This window comes from Lissotriton helveticus, chromosome 3_1 (genome assembly GCF_964261635.1).
Source record: "Lissotriton helveticus chromosome 3_1, aLisHel1.1, whole genome shotgun sequence".
In the NCBI taxonomy this organism is placed as follows: domain Eukaryota; kingdom Metazoa; phylum Chordata; class Amphibia; order Caudata; family Salamandridae; genus Lissotriton; species Lissotriton helveticus.
This window is the reverse complement of record NC_136061.1, coordinates 1,073,067,364-1,073,088,438: the sequence shown is the minus strand read 5'-3', so window position 1 is coordinate 1,073,088,438 and position 21,075 is coordinate 1,073,067,364.

Sequence of the window (21,075 nt, the reverse complement as noted above, 5' to 3'; positions counted from 1 at the left end):
TGCCCCTTTGTTGAGCATTGACTTGATTTCTAATTTGAACAGTCGTAAGTGCTTCGGCATGGAGATGTAAGGAGGTTTTGACAGTGGTGTTTGTAAAGATTTTAGGGTGTGTTCGAATTTTACAAATTTAAGAAGCATTAGGATTTCTCATGACCTTGAAACGTTCCTCCCAGATGTAATTGACAATGGGCATGGACCTTACACTTTTTTGATATGGCTCCTTAAAAGTATAGAGGTAGCAGTCCATATGTGTAGTAGGCAAAGGAAGTGTAAATCTCTTGCTGCTTCTGGTTCTAGCAAGTTGTGAAAGCACCGGACATCTTCAGGTGGAATCGGCTGGAGTTGGATAAGGAGACGATGGCAGAGGTATGAGATAATCATGCCATTCAGCGTTCATGTCACAAGCTCCCCCTTCTCTTTGTCATCATCAGAGACTTGCAAGTCCTAAAGAGGAGCTGTATGGGAAGTACGCTTGCTGATGTAGGTAATGCTATTGGTCTTGGTCGAGGAGTAGAAGGCTGTCTAGTTTGTATTGGATGACCTTTTGAAGGTGCTGAGGTTTGTGATGCTGTAACAGGAGTAGGAGGGAAGCGTCTTCTGTAGTCGCCAAGCATGAATTGTAAATCTGACACCAGAGAACTAGGTAAGCAGACTACTTCTTACTGGTAGGCTTGTTGGTACTGGTGTTGACGAGTATAATGGTCCTCTTCAGGTTATTCCTCGAAATATTCATCATCTTTTTGACACTTAACTCGTACTTGGGATGGACTGCTAGCCACCCCAAAAGGTCTGTCATCCTCAGAGTCCTCCTTTTCCGACAGATGGGCTGGGACCAATGGAGAAACTTTACTGGGAAAGTGCTAGCAGTTGTCAAAGCCTTGTTTTTCTCATATTTCCCAGATTTTTTATTTGTCGGTGATGTCGTTGACGAGAGCGTCGTTGTGGTTTCTAGACTCGACATTGAGAGAAACGAATGAGTCGCTGACGTAGAAATCGACGTCGGTTAAATCATCGTCGTTGATGAGGGAATGGATGTCGATGGAAGGGCTGTCGTCGACGGCAGTGACATCATAGTAACTTTTATTGTTGAGGGTGGAGAATCAGAAGACATTGATGAGGATGTCATCTTGGATGAGGAGGAAGTGCTGGAAAGAACTGAGATGGATCCCGTCATCGAAGTATTTGACGCTGCAGTAAATGTTTTCGTTGTCAACTGCGCCGCTGACGAGGTTATCGTCGATGGCGGAACGCTCACCGACGCTCTGTCAGAAGACGTTTTTTTTAAAGAAAGTCAAATCTGAGGAGGTGGTGTAGACTGTTCAGATGATGTCTTTTTTTACTTATCTGAGGAGAAAAATGAACGCTTTTTCTTCTTTTGCTTGGAAAAAGTGTTAGAGTCCTGGGAAGATGTTAAAGGACTATGGCCTTTGTAAGACCAATGAATGGTCTTTTTTTGGGCTTTTTTTGGATGCTAGAGAGTAATGAGAACGGGGTGTCATCTTTCTTTTATGTGACCATCTTGTGGATGAAAAGGATTATTCACTGTCAGAGTCAGATACTGGCTCCTTCCTAGAATCGAATTTCTAGAGCAATATCAGCAGCCTTCCTTCTCTGTCCTTTACAGTTGTCAAGGAGAAGGTACAACATACCTTACAATAATTAGCTGAATGGTTCAGATAAAGGCAATAGATGCAGTCTTGATGAGGGCCTTCAGAATGAAGCTGCTTTTTTTCCACAGGTAGTGTAAACCCTGAAGAGACTTTTCTTCTCCTTATCTGACATGGTGTAATCAGATAGCTAGGACAGTGAATTTTCTAAAGAGAAAGCATTGTAAAAATCTGTAGAAGTGTATCAGATTAGATATAGCTGAGCAGAGCTCAGTGTAGACTCCCAAGCACGACGTGCGGTTGAAAATCTGAGGAACTGGAACTCTCTCAGGAGTGTTCCAGAAGGCAGGGAAGCAGATTGGTTCATGTATAAGTTTGATATCTTTTTTAAATGTACTAAGGTAGGTTGCAAAATAGAAGGGCCTTTATGCTCCATCTTTAACATTATATTACTATGATATGGTACCGGGGCCTACCATCTCAACAACGGTGAATGCCACACTAGCCTAAAGTCCATAGAGTACAACTATTTTATATGCATGATGTATCTGTAGTTTTGTGATGCTCTGTCACTTTGTCATTTGTAATTATCGTAATGTAAGAAATCACCTGTGATGCAATGGATATCACCTATGCAATCGTGCATCGAACTGTAGAAGTCTTATGCACTGCCACTTTGCTATCCTGCCTAGGCAGTTGTTATCTTGAAAGAGGAGGCAGAGACTGGGAAATAGTATACCAGTCTAAAAACTATAGAGCCTAACTCTTTCATACCTTTTTATTTGTACGCACAGTCACTTTATCCCCTTGTTCTATGGTTATGTAAGCAACTACCTGTGGTGTAATCTATACACCTTAAGGTAGTTTGTTTTATATACTCATGATGTAGGCCAATGTACAGAATGCCAGATGTAGGTAATCCCATTTTACCGACTCTACGAATCATACCGATTCGGTATTTTAGAATTGGAAAATGGAATGTAGGTAATTTTTGGGTAAAAAATACCGAATCGTTAAGATTCGGTATTTACCGATTCGGTAATTGCCATTCATTCCTATGGGCCTGGAGGCCCATAGGGATGAATGTCAATTACCGAATTGGTAAAAACCGATTCGGTAACAGGGGGAAACATTGAAGGGTGGCAGAGTGTCACTTTGACACCCTGTTGCACCCCTCAATTGTGTGTGGGTGCACATGTTGCAGCCATACATGCCCTAAGGCCTCTTTGCTAAAGCGCCGGGACACCCTTCCTGGGTAGCCGTGCGCTCAAAAAGTGTAGTTTTAACATAACATAACATGTCTGCAACATGGCACTGTTGGAAAAGCAAAAAAATGCTTTTTCAAAGGTTTTCATTATTTACCACCAACTTGTAGTTGGTGGTAAATAACGATTCCTTAACTGAGGAATGCACTAACTTGAGTGCTCCCTACATCCTGGATTCGGTAATTTACCGAATCGGTATGTTAAGAATTCGGTATTTTACCGAATCCTTAAATTACCGATTCGGTAAAATACAGAATCCTACAAAAATGCCACCTACATCTAAAAAGCCCAATGCCGGTCGGTAACGGCCGAAATTCGGTAATTTCGGCCGTTACCGACCGGTATTGGGCGACTTACATCTGGCCACAAATGTTTTAATTAGGGTAGACATTTTATTGATATGATTGTTTTCAATTTCTTTTTGTTATGGTTTTTAATAACTATACAATAGACATACTTACTTTCAAAATCCTTATAGACTTTTTCCTCATTCCAATTGGGCTGTAGAATGCTGCAAAATTGAAAAGAGAAAACAAAGAAGAGATATAAAGGTATTTCTCCTTGTTGTGTATCCCCAGGGAAGACATTTTAATGCATTTCCAAGTTTGCCAGTCTGGAAATGCACCAAAATCCATGGCTGGATACGTGAGAACACGCACGCTCTATCCATGAAATGCCTTCCCATGTCAGATTAATGAAATGTAGTGACTTGTGCTGCCTTGCATTACTCCAGATTTACCAAGCAACGCAGGACCTTGCCAGATGGATTTGCCTTGCTTGCTAATTCTGACTTAAGTATTGCTGTTGGCCTTGCGACACTATGCATGACACAAGGGCAACGCAATTCAATGATAAATCTGTCCCCCAGTATTAGAGCTGCAGCCAAATGTGCCTGTGTCCCTGAGTGCTAGGCCGAACTCCCACTTTTCAATGCCTCCTTGGTATGCAGGCTCATTTCACAGGCCTGTGGAGCCATGCTGTACTGCACCACCATCAACCAGATGCCTGGCGCATTCCTGCTTGCAGTTTGCCGTTTTTCTCGTTGTCACAGTGAGTGGTCCACTGTGGTTATCTGTTGACAGTTTCTCATTTCGGAGGAGGTGAGCTGCCCCATGGTGACGGTGCTCAAAAGAAGAAGAGGAAAGAGATAGTTTCCGAACATGGCAGGTATACCTGTAGCCATGTTGTGGTAGTTGCAACAGATTTCCATGGCAGATTTTGGCCATTTTGGATTTTTCCTAAGGGAGTGAGGAGTGAGCTCGGTCAGGGCAAGCAATAGAGCACAGGCAACTTCATTGTGGCAAGTGAAGCAACGCCTTTGTTATAGTTGTTCTGTTTTTTTACCATAAAGCTGGTTGTGATTGTAGTGAATCATGACAAATTGTGAACATCGGTCTGTATTTGGTCTGTACATGACCTGTGTCAATGGCACAATCGATTTTTGTGGACTGCAGATAATTCAGTTTATAGAGGCTGTTAAATAAACGTTAAATAATTGCTAAAAGACGATGGATGGGATATACTTATTGATCTCATTGATCTCTAAGAAATAGCAGATGATGCTGACCAGAGACTGGTAATCATTGAACCAGTGGAAATACTTATGATTTCTGGATAATTGTTGAGAATTAGAACCTTTTGATCTTGAAGACCTGATAAGAGGGTGCATCTTTAAAATGTGTGTAACTTTACACAAGTCATACAACGTCTTGCTTTAACAGACTGTTACAAATCCTAGGGGTTAACATTGAGAGTCTCAAAAATAAAATTCAAAGTAGTGGCAGCAGTGGAGTCATAAGAAAATAAAGTGAATAAAGATTTGTAAGAGTCAGTGGATACATAAGAGGGGTTGAGTGCAACTTTAATAAAAGGATGCCGTTTATGTAGAGTAACTGAAAGAGGCATCAGAAGAGTGCGCACATTAAATGTTTGCAGCAGAAATAATGAAATCCAAGGCACCAAAAGTGTAACTGTAAAGAGATGAAGACAGAGCACCGCAATCACAAATGGAATCATAAATTAATGAGTATGGGATTAGAACTCCAAGGAATAGAACAATATGTTTTAAAATTTGATCCCAAAAAATCCTTATATCCAAGGATGAAATCAAAAGAACAAACGTCCAGGATTAAATGTGATTGCAGAAATAGTAAACAGTCAATAGGGCAAGAATATTACATGAGAAGGAAAGTGCCACCTATAAGGAAATGATTTAAAATGTAAAAAAAAAGGAGAAAAAAATGGTGATACATGCAAAAAAAAATCAAATCATTACTAAAGACAGCAATGACCACAAAATGAATTTTGAGAGATTAGAAACGATTAATTCAAATAAATTTGGGTTTTAAAGGCATACAACTGAAAAAGTATGATCCTGGAAATAAAAATACCATTAATACTCTAACATTAACAGTATGAATATGAAATAGACTTTTCCCCCAAAATCAAACTCGATGAGATAACAATTATTAACTTTGATGAAGATTGTGAGGTCTTTCCAAATCAAAATGACAAAAACAATAATGGGTAAATAAATCCTATCCAGACTAAGACACAAAATGGAAACAAATTGAAGTTCATTCATGTAATGAATGAAACTTTACCAGACTTCAAGAGAGTTAGATATGCTGGAGGAATATGGAAATAGATGATCTTTTAGGAGTAATAAGGAAGTGTTATCAATAACCTGATTCACAGAAGAGACCACAACAGTTTTAGCGATAGGACTATTCTTGAAGGTGAATGATCAAGAGAATAGTAGCCAAATGTAATTATCTCCAATGATGTCTGATTAAATTGAACTGTTATGATTGGCCTATGATACATTCAAATTTGATAAATGTAGTAGCCCAATTGAAAAGAATACGACACATGGTTCTCTAAAATGAACATGCTCTTGTTTCTCTACGACTAATAATAATGGAATCAGGGGAAACTATTTATGAAATGCATACACCAGTAAAGATCCATCTTTGGGATCCTAATGTTATTTCAAAGAGGCATATATACCAGCCCCAATCGCCACAGGAACGTCACTTTTCTGACGTTTCTGTCATGATAGGGGGTTCGCCTTATTCACAAGGCGTCACCAAGCCACTTAGCGGGCTTACGCTGCCTTGTGAATAAGGTCCCCTTTCATGCTAAACTTAGCGTGAAAGGTCTGTGCCATGGGCATTGCGGTGGGCATTCTGCTGCAACACCCATTGATTTTGACTCTGTCCCATATTTAAAATGGTGGAGTAAATATGAGGCGGTGCCAACATTAAGACCAGAGAAAACCTGGTCTTAACATGGTGGATCGAGGGGAAATGCTTAATTTCTCCTCGTTTTTGCTGTTTCTATGTGTGCTGCATTCTGCAGCACACATAGCAGTTACAAAACACAATTACTGATTGTTTATGTGCAGGAAGGGACACCTTCCTGCAAATAAAGAATTTTTCCCTGCAACGCAGGCACCCTTGCACAACGGTGCAAGAGTGTTTGCGTTGGCGCTAGGTGCCTATATCTACCGCATTCAATGCCGAACAGCCACGCCAGATGAGCTCTTGCCTTCTGTGCCTTTGATTCTTCAGACGCTGCCCAACTACGTGAGCAGTACTAGGACGAGTCGCTACCAGCAACCGGCCCTAAGTACCCCTGAGTGCCGCCAGCCACGCATCCATGCTTGGTTTCTTCACTGTACTTATCGACAACCCCGTCCTGATGACGATCCCGAACAAAGGGGATCGAAACGCCGTCGACCACACAGCCTGAATTATATGACGCATATCGCACTTAAAGCTCTTACAAGAAAATAACTGTTTTCCAAGTGATTGTAACTTGTTTTGTATTTGAAGCTTTAATTGATGTATATACCTTTATTTATGCGCCACCAATGCTGTTTTTAAAGCACTTGCACTTTCACCTCACTTAAACTGTATATAGCACCTTGCACCAAGTGCCACTGGGTTGTCACAAGATCTAATCTTTACAGTGCTGTCTAAACTGTAATTGTGAATGCTCATCGAATGCCCCTTTGTCCTTGGTGAATAATACCACCCCTCTTTAAAAATCCTTCTGACTCCTTGTTTCTGTTCTTAGTAATGCCTAATGGCATACACAATTGAAACCGTCTCTTAATAATACCTGTTGGGAATTGTTTTTGTTTACATAATACACCCATCCCAACGTGGTTTATGGGTTCCCTCCTGTTTTTCCTATAACTATATTTACCGGCAGCGCTAAGGGAAAGAACTACAAGGGTTTGGCTATGAACGCAGCAAGGCCACACCGCAATCAAAATAAACTAAACAAATGCCAGTACTGCACAATTATTAACCTCAGTAAAGAAGTACAATGATTGGAACAATTGTCTTCAAGAAACCACTTTTTCCGTTTTTTTCAAATTCAAATTCTTTAATTAAATCTTTTTATAACTTTTTACTTTAAAGCTATTTTTTCGAAATTATTCACATTCATAAACAACATTTATTTTTTATTTTTTTAGGAGCCCCTTTAAGTACTTCACTCACATTCCCTCTCTAAAACCTCTACAAACTATATACACCATATACACTGTGTCAGAATCATACTCTTATTAAACTAATCTTCACATCCATCCATACAATCTATCATACTGCATTCATACAATGCCCACCCTGGAATTCTTTAAGAAACCCTTATTTATGGTGAAGCATCACAAATTGAATTATTATAAACAAGATTGAATATACAAAAATTAAATATACAAAAAAGCCATCTGACCAATGAAATACAATTTCCAATTGAAAGCACAGATTAAATCTTTACAGATTGGCCTAAACGTCACAATGGTCTACGCGTTTCGAATCTCCCTTAATGTGGGGATTCTCCTCAGGACCAAACCAATTCTGGAAGACAAAAAATTCAATTGTATCTTACTACGCTTGTTATCTAGTAACCTTTACCGCACTTCTCAACTCACTCAGCATTGCTCTCTTACCTTGATATCCACACAGGAAGACACAATGTCTGTAACCATAAAGAATAAAATCAGAAGCTGTTCACTGTTTTTTCATTTTATATAGTGATGTTCAAAAATAGGCATCTCTTACTTGTTTCCAAACAAGTGTAAGGCACTGGCGGGTGTGTTTTCTTCCAGAAATAAAAATCGTATCTGCGGAACAATAAAGTTTTTCAAGCTTTCCATTTTTTCTTTATTGCCAACATACTGATAGCTAAGATTTGCAGGCTGTTACCTGTCTAGTCGTGGTCACTCATGTGGATATCAAGGTAAGAAAGCAATGCTGAGTGAGTTGAGAAGTGCGGTAAAGGTTACTAGATAACAAGCGCAGTAAGATACAATTTCATTTTTTGTGTCTACCAGAATTGGTTTGGTCCTGAGGAGACTCCCCACTTTAAGGGAGATTCGAAACGCATAGACCATTGTGACCTTTCGGCCAATCTGTAAAGATTTAATCTTTGCTTTCAATTGGAAATTGTATTTCATTAGTCAGATGGCTTTTTTGTATATTTAATTTTTGTATATTCAATCTTGTTTATAATAATTCAATTTGTGATGCTTCACCATAAATAAGGGTTTCTTAAAGAATTCTAGGGTGGGCATTGTATGAATGGAGTATGATAGAGTGTATGGATGGATGTGAAGATTAGTTTAATACGAGTATGATTCTGACACAGTGTATATGGTGTATATAGTTTGTAGAGGTTTTAGAGAGTGAATGTGAGTTAAGTACTTAAAGGGGTTCCTAAAACGATAAAAAATAAATGTTCATGAATGTGAAGAATTTCGAAAAAATAGCTTTAAAGTAAAAAGTTATAAAAAGATTTAATTAAAGACCTTGAATTTGAAAGAAACGGAAAAAGTGGTTTTTTGACGACAATTGTTCCAATCATTGTACTTCTTTACTGAGGTTAATAATTGTGCAGTACTGGCATTTGCTTAGTTTATTTAGCGCTAAGGGAAAGGCAGGGGTGCACTGTATCCTTGTAAGTATGGTGCATTCCTGCATTAGGAAACTGCCGGAGCACAGCACTAGCCTTCTTGGCTTAACGCCGCACTCCAACAGTTTCCTAGTAAATATGCCCCATAGTGTTTTGGACTACTGACTCTTTGTCAGTGAAACTGCTCTCCCACCCTCGCAGCTCCACCATTGAGCAAGGCCTCCCCCAGCCCCCGCACTCTCTACTGTGAGTATTCGAGAACCACCTCCACCCACAGGTTCACCTGCGCCACGTCTCTGGTGGTCCAGTGGACCTCTGTGTCCCTCTTTCCGCTCCGTTTTTCCACTTGTTTCACTTGTTTTTCACCCTCTTTTCTAAATCTATGTTTCTGCTTTTTTCTGCACTTTCCTGTGCTCTTCTTGTTTCCCCTTTTTCCCACTCTCCTACTTTCCCGTCATTTTTCCCACGCCGCTGCTGCCTCCGCAACCCCTCCCTCCAGCATGACCAGCGCGACCAATCCTGCTCCCGTCCCGGCTCCTGCCTCCCAGTTGTCCAGCCCTCCACAATCCCTACTTAATGGTGGCCGCTGCATGGATAGGCAAGCAAGACCACTGACTCTTTGACAGTGAAATTGCCCACCCACCCTTGGAGCTCCACCATTGAGTGAGGCCTCCCCCAGGCCCTGCACTCTCTAGTGTGAGTGTTCTAGTCCCTCCTCCACCCGCAGGTTCACCTGTGCCTCATTCCGGGTGGTCCAGTGGACCTCCATCTCCCGCTTTCCGCTCCGTTTTTCCACTTGTTTTTACTCATTTTACACCCTCTTTTCTAAATCTATATTTCTGCTCTCCTCCTTTCCCATTTGTTTTTCCCCCACCGTTTCTGCCCCCTTGGCCCCTCCCCCCCAGTGTGACCAAGCCATCTCCCGTCCCCGCCTCCCAGCTGTCCAGCCCTCCCCGACCCCTACTTAATGGCAGCCACTGCTAGGCTGTGCTGCTGACGCGCCAAAGGCGCACCAAAGGAAAGCCCGTCCGCGACCCGACCAGCGCCAGAAACCCTGGACCTCAACCCCACCAATGCTATGACCCAGCAACACTCCACGCACTCAACCCAGGCCACAAAAACAACTGCAAGCTAGCATCACCAGCCGACAATCACGGACCCTTCAGCTGTCACCTCTGCAGGCACACCTGCAGCACTGCCAAGAACACAGATCCAGCACAACCCGCCCCCAAGAAATCAACCAAACAGAAGACCCTGTAATGCATCCTCCTCAATGTCCGATCACTCCGCAAACATGCCACAGAAATCTGGGACCTCCTCAACAGCACCACCCCGGATGTAGCATTCTTCATTAAAACCTGGATCAACACCACCTCGGAACGGACATCGCCATCTCGATCCCCCAAGGATACAAGATCTCCAGGAAGGACCGCCATACCCGCCTGGAAGAAGGAATCACCATCATCCACAAAGCCACCGTCCACCTGAGCACTCTCTCCGACGAGCAAACAGATCTGATAGAACACCTTCACTTCAAGATACTGGCCAGCCCCACTGCCACCCTCCGAGGAACCCTCATCTACCGACCCCCTGGACCCCGCGGACCCTACGCCAACTCCATGAAGGACATCATCTCCCTGCAGGCCATCGCATCCACCAACTACACCTTGCTGAGAGACTTCAACTTCCACCTCGAAAACCAACTGGACCCCAACACCACATCCCTCCTGGACAACCTCCACAACATTGAACTTCGCCAGATCGTGACCGAGCCCACGCACTCAGCAGGACACACTCTCGACCCCCTCTTAACCACAGGAAACTCCATCACCTTCAGCCACACCACTAAACTCCCATGGACTGACCATCATTGAGTCCATTTCACCTTCAGAATACCCACAATCCACAGACACCAACACCTGCTTCAACGAAGAAACTGGACCAAATTCACAGATGACCAGCTCACCTCCTCACTCAACAACTCCACCCCAACCATTGTGAAAAACGACGACCCTAACACCACAGCCGGAACCCTCCACAGATCGATCTTGGACAGCGGCAACTCCATAGCACCCTCAAGAAAGAGAACAATACCCGCTCCAAGAAAGCCAGATGGCTTACCACCTAACTTCAAGAGTCCAGACGAACTTGCAACCGCCTTGAAAAGGCCTGGAGGAACACCAAATCCACAGAAGCACACAACTTCAGAGCCGCCACCAATGCCCACCACCAACTCATCATCAAACAAGGAAAAAACGATCAAAGACTGCAAGGAATTCTTCAACATCACCAGGAGTTCGCCCAACCCACCAGCGAGTCTACTGACATCCCTCCCTCAGAAGACCTCTGCGACAAACTCAGCACCTTTTTCTACCACAAAATCAAGAGCATCTACAACAATTTCGACGAGGACAACCAACACACTTAACCCTCACCACCCACCCCAGACATACGGAAACCAGCAATTGACAACTGGACAGCCCTTACCACCAAAGACACACTGGAGACAATGAAGTAAATCCACTCAGGGGCCCCCACAGACCCTTGCCCCACCATATCTTCAACAGAGCCGCCGACACCATCGCACCCATGCTCCGCCACACCAGCAATCGACCCCTGGCGACCGCCTCGTTCCCCGACAACTGGAAACACGCCAAGGTCAACACCCTCCTGAAGAAACCCTCGGCGGACCCCACCGACCTCAAAAAAGTACAGAGCCATCTCCCTGCTCCCGTTCCCAGCCAAAGTCATCTAGAAAGCCATCAACAGCGAACTCGCCACATTCATCGAAGAGCACAACATTCTCTACTCCTCCTAATCCGGCTTCAGAAAAAAACACAGTACAGAAACCGCCCTCCTCGCCACAACAGACGTCATCCGCACCCTACTGGATAAAGGAGAAATAGTAGCCCTCATCCTTCTCGACCCCTCGGCGGCATTCGACACAGTCTCTCACTGCACCCTAATAAGCAGACTCCACGACGCAGGAATCCAGGACAATGCCCTCAAATGGATCCGCTCCTTCCTCTCCGGCAGAACGCAGCTGGTCAGACTACCCCCTTTCCTCTCAGACCCATCACCTACCACCTGCGCAGTTCCCCAGGGCTCCTCCCTCAGCCCAACGCTCTTCAACGTCTACATGGCTCCGCTCGCATCCATCGTCAGATCCTACGGACTCAACATTGTGTTGTACGCAGCTGACACCCAACTCATCCTCTCCAATGAACCCAACACTGCCAGACACAACTTTAGAGAAGGCATGGAAGCCGTCCCCAAATGGATGAAAAACAGCTACCTACAACTAAGCAACAACAAAACAGAAGTACTCATCATGGGCCCAAACCCCGATGCCTGGAGCGGCACCTGGTGGCCCCTGCCCTCGGAAACCCGCCAACCCCCACGGACCACATACGCAACCTGGGAATCATCCTGGAATCCGAGCTCAAAATGGACCACCCGAACAACTCCATCTCGTCTTCCTGCTTCCACACCCTCCACCTCCTTCGTACGACCTTCAAATGGATCCCCCTCAAAAATAGAAAGACCGTCACTCACGCCCTGGTCACCAGTAGACTCGACTACGGCAACACACTCTACGCCGGAATAAACAAAAACCTCAACGCAAGCCGCCACAAGACTGATCCTCAACCTCCCAAAAATTTGCCACATCTCCAAGCAACTGCGCACACTCCACTGGCTCCCCGTCGAGGCGAGAATCACCTTCAAGATATTCACCCGCGCACACAAGGCCATCCACGGCACCAGACCAGCATACTTGAACAGCAGACTCAAATTCCACACATTCCAAAGGACCCTACGATCATCCCAGCTCTCATATGCCATGGTCCCCTGCACCAGAAAGACCAGATGGGGAGGCCGTTCCTTCTTCTTCCTCACGGCCAAAGCCTGGAACGCCCTTCCGCTCCACCTCTGACAGACAACATTGCTCCCCATGTGCGCAAGAAACCTCAAAACCTGGCTCTTCGATAGACCCACTCCTTGATGGAATGGATCCTACACCCACCCCTATCACCTTGAGATCTTTACGGGAGAGTAGTTGCTCTTAACAAACTTCTGATTGATTGATTAACTTAATGATAAAGTAATTGGAAAACTTTGCAAAAGATTCAGATAATAAATTGAATTTGCTCATCTTAATCTTGACCGCATTAAGCATAAAGGTACTAGGTAAAGTCGATATAGGGCTTCAAATTGGCTGTAAGAGTTGTGGTATAGAGAAGAACTAGGTGGAAAATGATATTAGTAATGAAATATATGATCCAAAAAGAAAAAAGAGCAAAGAATATTTCTGATGTCAAGATAAAATAAATGGAATCCCATGAATTCAAGCATGCTGGAATTAAAATTTTAAGGGTGAAATAGAGCAGGAAAAAAAAACAAATGAGCACAAGAATTGCCAATATTTAAGGTAAAGGAGGAGGTTCAATTAGATAACAAAAGAAGAAGAAGAAATAAACATAATATGCAAAAGACCAAGGAGAGGAGAAGAATGACAACTTAAAAAAAACCTGTAAAGACAGGTATCCAAGTGGCTCTAAAATTATGTGTGTGTGAAAATAAAAAAAGTAATAATCAAGTATTTAATATTCTGACAAATCCTTTCTGTTTAATGGAGACATTTCAGAGATGGAAGGCACGGGAAAAAGTACTGACAACTAAGCAACCTATGTTCAGATTTTTTTAGAAGGCAAAAATCTCCAGGGTGATGAGGCATAGGGTTGTAGCTGAAGACACTTCTACGAGGCTGGATACCCCTTTGACAAAGGACCGCTGAACAGGATTTGCTGCTATGGTGAAGACTGTAGTTGGACGACCCGCAAATTCAATCCGATGCACCTTGAGCAGATAGGTGAGCTTGTTGGTCCGGGTCTCTTCCTGGTTCTCCGAGCAGTTTTGAGCCAAAAGTCCTCAGTTTTGGGATTTGGCCATCTGGGCAAACCAAGGGTCCAGGACTTGTGTGTCCACTTGAGGATTCAAAACTCATTCACGCTGGGTCCCGGTGCGAGTACTATATGGTGTGAGCCTTCTGTGTCCCTGTGGCTCTGAACAGGAGGCCAGCAAACTAGCCCTTGGAGTCACTCTGGTAGTCCTGTTGTCTGGTGAAGGGCTCAACAGCAGGGCTGGCCCATGAGGGTTCAAGGCAGGCTCAAGGCAGTAAAGCAGTCCTTCCAGATACAGCAAAGCAATCTTGCAGAATGCACAGAAGGTCACAGCAGCAGGCCGCCCTCTGAGAGTCCTTCCAGGGGTCCATTGGTGAACTTAATAGTTGGTGTCTGAGGTTCTGTTTTTATACTCTGGTGCCCTTATTCTGGGAGGTGGGAGACGTTTCTAGACAGTCGCTTTAATGTGCATGGAATTTTCTGACTCCCCTGCCCTGGCTCCAAGCTGGTTCAAGTGACAAAGTCGTCCAGAAACCATACTACATCCAAAAATGTACTACATCACACCTATCTTTCTGGAAATGGCCAATCTTTCTTTGTTACATTGCAGTGTCTCCAATGTCATGGAAACATGCTAAGGTGATTCCCCTCTTACAAAAGTCTTCACTAGATGCTTCCCAGCCAGTAAACTACAGCCCGATCTCCCTATTAAATTTTTTTATTTAAGGTTTTAAAGAAACATGTGAATAATCTACTGACTAATGTTTTAGAGGAAAATCAAATACTAGACTACTCACAGAATGGGTTTAGGCCATCACACAGAACAGAAACTGCTCTCTTAATTTTAACTGAGACCTTTTCTGGTACTGCAGAAATGGGAAACGTCCCATTACCTTGATCAATGGGGACTCGAAAATTTATTCAAAACTATTGGCAGTACGGCTGGCACCCATTATACATAAAATAATTTCGGAACAACAACACGGGTTCGTTCCTGGACGATCAACAATCGATCACATACAAAGAGGTATTTCTCTTTTTGATTACACGGGAGTGACAGGAGACCCTATGGCACTTATACTGCTAGACGCAGAGAAGGCTTTCGATAAGGTCTCCTGGAAATTCCTGTGGGCAGCCATGTCAAACTGTGGGATCGGAGAAAAATATATTACTGCAATCAAACGGCTTTATGTAAAACCTAGTGCCTGTGTTTTGATTAATGGGGTACTCTCTGAAAGCTTTGCCATCACTAGGGGTACAAGACAGGGGTGTCCCTGCTCACGCCTCTTGTTTGCAATATATATTGACACATTTATACATAGACTTGAAAACAATGCTTTAATCCTCCCAATCCAAGTACGAGATTTAGAAACAAAATGCCTGGCATATGCGGATGATATAGCCATTATTACAGGAGACCCTAACAACGCCATAAAATGGATAGAAAAAGAAGCCCATGACTTTGGTAGAGTTTCAGGATATAAACTGAACTCTAGCAAAACTCAGATAGTGCTCAATAATAAAATCACGATGAGGGATCCGAGGGTAACTGATAAGGCAACATATTTAGGGGTTAGTATTAGCGCTAAAATTGAAAATATCGTTGATGATAATATTGAGCCCCTCATACACCATACCAAGAAGGAACTGCTTCGGCTACATAATTTACATCTGACTATTGGGGTAGAACTAATGTTGTAAAGATGCTATTTTTTCCTAAGTTTTTATATTTCTTCCGTTCAATATGTCTAGAATTTTCCCCACTAGTTTTTAAAAATATAGACACTATGTTTTCACGGTTTGTGTGGGGATATAATAGACCACGTAGAGCATTTAGATGGATCACCTTACCTAGAGAACGAGGTGGATGGTCACTCCCCAATTGTAAATTATATTATTGGGCTACAGTCCTAAAATATAGTGTAAGTCTATTAATCGACAACCCCCAGGATGGGAGCGCTGGCTGTCTGTGGCGACATGTAAATGATGACTATTTCAAAAAAGTGAAATTTAAGACCATTTCCAGTGTTGTTAAAGTATGGGGTAACGTTAAAAAACTAGTAGGCTTAGGTCGATATTCCTTCTACACCCCAGTGTCACAGAATATGGACCTTCCAGAAATATTCCGGGATGTATGTATGCAGAGATGGACTGAATCAGGGGTTAGACAGCTGGGGTGTTTTTTCTCAGTAAACAGATTTAAATCATTTGATGAATTAAAATCAGATTATAGTATGACGAATAGGGATTTTTTAAAATTTCTTCAGGTAAGGGATTTTATATCAAAGAAAGTGGGTGGACGTATCGGATTTCAACCTTGCCTAATTATAGATAAACTGAGATTAGCAAAAACACCAAGAATTGGTGAAATATATGCAGGGCTGAATTTACTGTTACCAGACGATATGGACAAACATGGGGCGGCATGGGAGACTAGACTCCATGTGATTCCTCAAACAGCGCTCGACGCCTACGAAATGTCACGCACTTGCTTAATGTCGATGAAACTTCAGGCACAGTTCTATAAGACATTTTTTTCATTTTACTACACTCCTTACAAAATAGCAAAATGGGGGCCTGGGAAAGGTACAATCTGTCCACGATGCGCACACCCAACGGCGGACTTAGTTCATATGTTCGCTTCATGCCCTATACTGGCAAAAGTTATTAGCAGAAACTTCTGACTTCCTCTCTGTTATAGCACACTATAGGGTTTCCATTACAACTGAAGAAGTCATGTTGGGTACATCTAACATCACTCGACCAATACAAATACAAGGGCTGATTTTTGTAGCTATGGCCGTCTTCAGGCTATGCGTGGCATCAGCATGGATAGATCCGATACCACCGTCATTTCTAGAATGGAGAACAAGGCTGCTTGCGACCTGCAGCTTGGAGGTTGCAATCTATAGAAATAAAGGGAGGGATAAGAGGAATAGGGGTATGAAGATTTGGGCGCCACTGCTGGCTTGGATTCAAAAGGAATGATTCTAGGAAGAATAGTTATCGGCTGTTTGATGCAAGTATGACATTGCTCTCCCTGTTTATGTGTTTTTTCTTTCTTAAAACTGATTATGCTCACGAATATTTTTTCCGTAATAAAAATGATGTGTACCTGTTCTTCGGGGGAGGGAAGGGGAGGGAGATGTGTGTAATAATTATGAAACTCAAATAAAAATTGTTTAAAAAAAAAAAAAGAAATGGGAAACTCCCAGTAACTGATTCCCTGGTACTTAAGTGTTCGGTTCAGTCTCCCATGTGGTCCTGTCACGCTGTCTCAGTAAATTGGGGGTGCGGGGCAAAGCCTTGACCTGGTTTACCTCCTCTTTAGTGGACTGCCCTTTTAAAGTAATATCTCACCCTTTCACATCATCACATAGAGCGCTGGTACATACATCTTCCCAGAGCTCAGTGCTTATCCCTACTCTTTTTAATATCTACGTCAAACCTTTGGCTGATGTGTCGAAATCCTTTGGAATCTCTTTGGTGTCCTGAACTAACGACACTCAGTTATTCATTAAGCTGTGTATGGAGTCAGCTGATGATAGAGCCAATTAAAAAACTGTCTCACAGCTTTCTCTAGCTGGATGCACAATAATTGGCTAAATCTCAATGCTATTAAAACTGAGATCCTTCTGTTAGGCAGCCACGCCCACCTCTGGGGAGACCAATAGTGGCAGAAGTGCTAGGGCCTTCTCCCGAACACACATTGGTGGTAAAAATCCTCAGTGTATGAATGGATGGATGACTCTGAATCCCAGGTCAAAAATGTAGCAGGCTACATCTTTGGCATCATGAGAAGTCTGAAATCGAATCATGGGATTCTTTACTCTACAAGTTCGCCAACTGATTGTACAATCCTTTATTATCATACGCCTGAACTACTGCAACATTCTTTACCTGGGTGCCAAAAGATTGGTCTTGAGCCGACTACAGTTCATCCAAAATGCTGCAGCTAAGCTTCTTTTTGCCATCCCAAAATTTTGATTGGTCTCTCAGCTCTTAGGGAAGCTCCACTGGCTGCCTATGAGAAGTGTACAAAGTTTAAAGCTGTATTAATTTCTCACAAGATCCTTTATAAACAAAGAGCACCTATTCTTGCTGCCTTGATGCCATCATATCCTCCTACAGGAGCCCTTACACTCATCACATTTGAATCTGCCCTTCACACCCTGCCCCATAGGAGCCAGAATGTGGTAACATGCACAGAGACCTAAGGCCAACAAAATAAGTCCAGCAAAATGGAGGAGGAGAGGCAAAAAGTGTGTGGGAAGACCACTCTAAATCTGACAGATTTAAAACATATGAAATAGAAATAAGAGAGAACATGATTGATATAGAGTTAATACAATGCTGGCCTAAAAGAAATAAAAGAGAAAATAAGAAAGGATTTAGGAATGATCAGGTCTTAATAATACTAAATAATGAAATCAGTACTCACACAAATGTTTTATTATTTTAGAATGTTTTTGTGGATGAAGATAGTGGAACCCTAAACCATGCAAGGCTGTTGAAAATGTTGTAGTCAGTCTTCAACTTGAGGAACATAAGATATAATATGTTTTTGGAAAAATGAAAATGGATCTGAAAATCTCTTATAGGTCATAGTAGGTGTTCACTCCAGTAGACTTACTGAAGAAATACTAAAAGCTGTACATAACATATGGAAGCTAGGGTTTGATAAATTGTTATTATAAATAACAGATTTTTGAAACATAAAGATAAACAATGGACATCCTCGTGGAGGATTATCAATATTGATCCCAACACTATTGAAAGCAGATTTGACTCAAATTTATGAAGAGCAAGATAGATTCTTAATATTAAAATTATTGAATATCACAAGAGATGTCAAGGAAAAAGGAGGTGAAGGGGAGGATATTCTGATAATTATGAACATTGTTATTCCTCCGCACAAACTGTATGATGAATATCTAAATTATTTTAATGTAATTCTGGATGAAATACAACTAAAATACCTAGAGATTACAGTTGTTACAGAAGGCTCTAACACTACAGTTCACGAACACAAAAGAGAAAAGGTTGAAGCAATCGAAGAGTTGATGGCAATACCAAACCAGCATTTATTGACCCCAGACATGAACATCAGCACTATTGCCTGGGAACACATTCCAATACATGCTTCATCTACAAAGGATTGTTTTCAGAGCACGTCGTGACCGAGTTTACTGACTGCGAGACATGGATCTCGGAATCTCCAAATTTCTCATAGATTGTGCACAACAATTTTACCATTCACATTGCATATCAGTTTGGGTTCTAGTTTACTACTATTAATTTGCTGAATGGACAATACTTACTAAAAACAATAACAATTTACTTAGATGTTTGACGCATCAAGCTTCCAAAACAGTCACTACCCTGCAAATTAATCATCACTTAAACTTCCATCCTTCCCTCTGCAATGACAATCAGCCTCATGGTTGGCACTGCAGACCTCAACAGCCTTGAAATAATCAGCCTGGCAAAACAATTGTCAGCTGTATCGGCTGGTCTACAGAGACTCCAGTACCCAAATTCAGAAGCAAAATAAAGTCCTAGGACACATATATAATTTATGTATGCTTTGAAACCTATATACTGTGATGTGATTGCACACTGCCATTAACAACATGACTGGTATGCAGCCCACCTACTTTTACTGTATAAAAAAAATCACCACTATATTAAAAGTAAATTGGACTTACTCTTTGTACCTGATAATAAATAATGAGTTCTGCTCCAGACATTCATTGGCAAAACCGAATCAAGTGTTAAAACACAAAAACTAATAAAAGAGGAAGACACTTAGATCCACTAAGTAAAATTCATGGTATTCCAATAGTGAACAGAATATATCCTAATGATGAGCTGGCAGCCCACACTTTCAGTGATGGGAGTTGATTGATGGAATAAAGGACTGTAAGATGTTATTCTATATAAGTAGTGATCTCAGAACCTTGCAACTTGACATTTGTGTTATCACAGCAAACCCATGATATATGGGATCCGAGCAAAAATGTTGAGATAATGAACAAAATTAGGATAATATGGTCCATCTATAATAAAATTATCTGTGAGGTGAAAATAAGAGTTCCTCATTATCTTATGGAAAAAGAGCACAGAAAATAATTTGAAATTTGACTTAAATTAAAAGTTTAAAATAATTTTAAGTAAGAAAAAGTAACAATTTTAGGAAAATACCTTTGAAGAACAATTCAAAGAAACCGAAATAAAAATTGAAAAGACACTGAAATAAGCAAATACAAAATACTTGCAAATTAAGTAAATATGTAGGGAATTGAGTAATTTGGTTGCTTCAAGAGGTTTCCTGGACCGCATCTTTGTTTGTCATATTTTCCTGCACCGAACTGGGCTGTGACTACATCAGCTGAGCAGCAGGGCAGACCATTGGGAGCACATTATACTCATGAGCGCTCTGAAGATCCACCAGCATGGGATGCGTGCAGGTGGCGCCTGGGCCAAGATAGGCCTGTCTGCAGCCAACCGAGGCTTGGCTGAGCCCTCTTTCATTTTTGTGATCTTGGCCCTTAATCTGAGTTCTGGTAAGAATGTCTACTTCCTAACTGTATCGGATGAGGTTTATAGTTTACTTCTGATTAGCTGAGAAGACCCCAATATCAGCAACCGAACATAGTGGAAGCTTGTCGAGGAAAAGGCACAAAACCTCCAGAATCCCATAATGCCATCACACTTTCTTACCAATGCTATGGGGTTGACAGTGACATTGTTAATGCATAGGAAAGGCTGGCCGCAATTAAGTCTGCCCTTTGTAGTGCTATGGACGCTGTCAGAAATAAGATTGTTTCATTAGATCAGGGCCCCCAATGTAACAGCTTAAAAAAACCAAATAAAAGCTTGCTAAGACTCCTTGTGTTTCCCATGCACCTCTCCTTATCTCAGAGGAATCTGTTAATAGCGAACTGAACCCCCACACCCCAATGAAGAGATGCCGTCACCCACAAGCTCCGTCTGCCCTCAGATTTAAAAAGTTGAGATCCTATACTAGGGCCAGTTGGAATTGCAGCAGCTCTAAAGGGACCCAAAAGGATAAATCTTCAGAGACGATATGTAAGAATCTATATACCAAGGTTGAGAACCTAGGGGAATTATTCTCAAATGAAATAAAAGAGATAAAGGAAAGGATTTTTAACTTGGCCAAATCTGTAACTGAAGCATTAGCCTTGTTCAAGAGAGCAGAGCAGTCTCACGCTATTTCCAAATCAGTGGGCACTTCTACTTCATCCAACTCTCATATGCCTGTTATTACTTGCCCTTCTTCTCAGCAACTAGCCTCTGTGCCCCAGGAGAGCTCTTTAGTTATGAACACCGCAGCGTACGTACACAATACCTTGCACC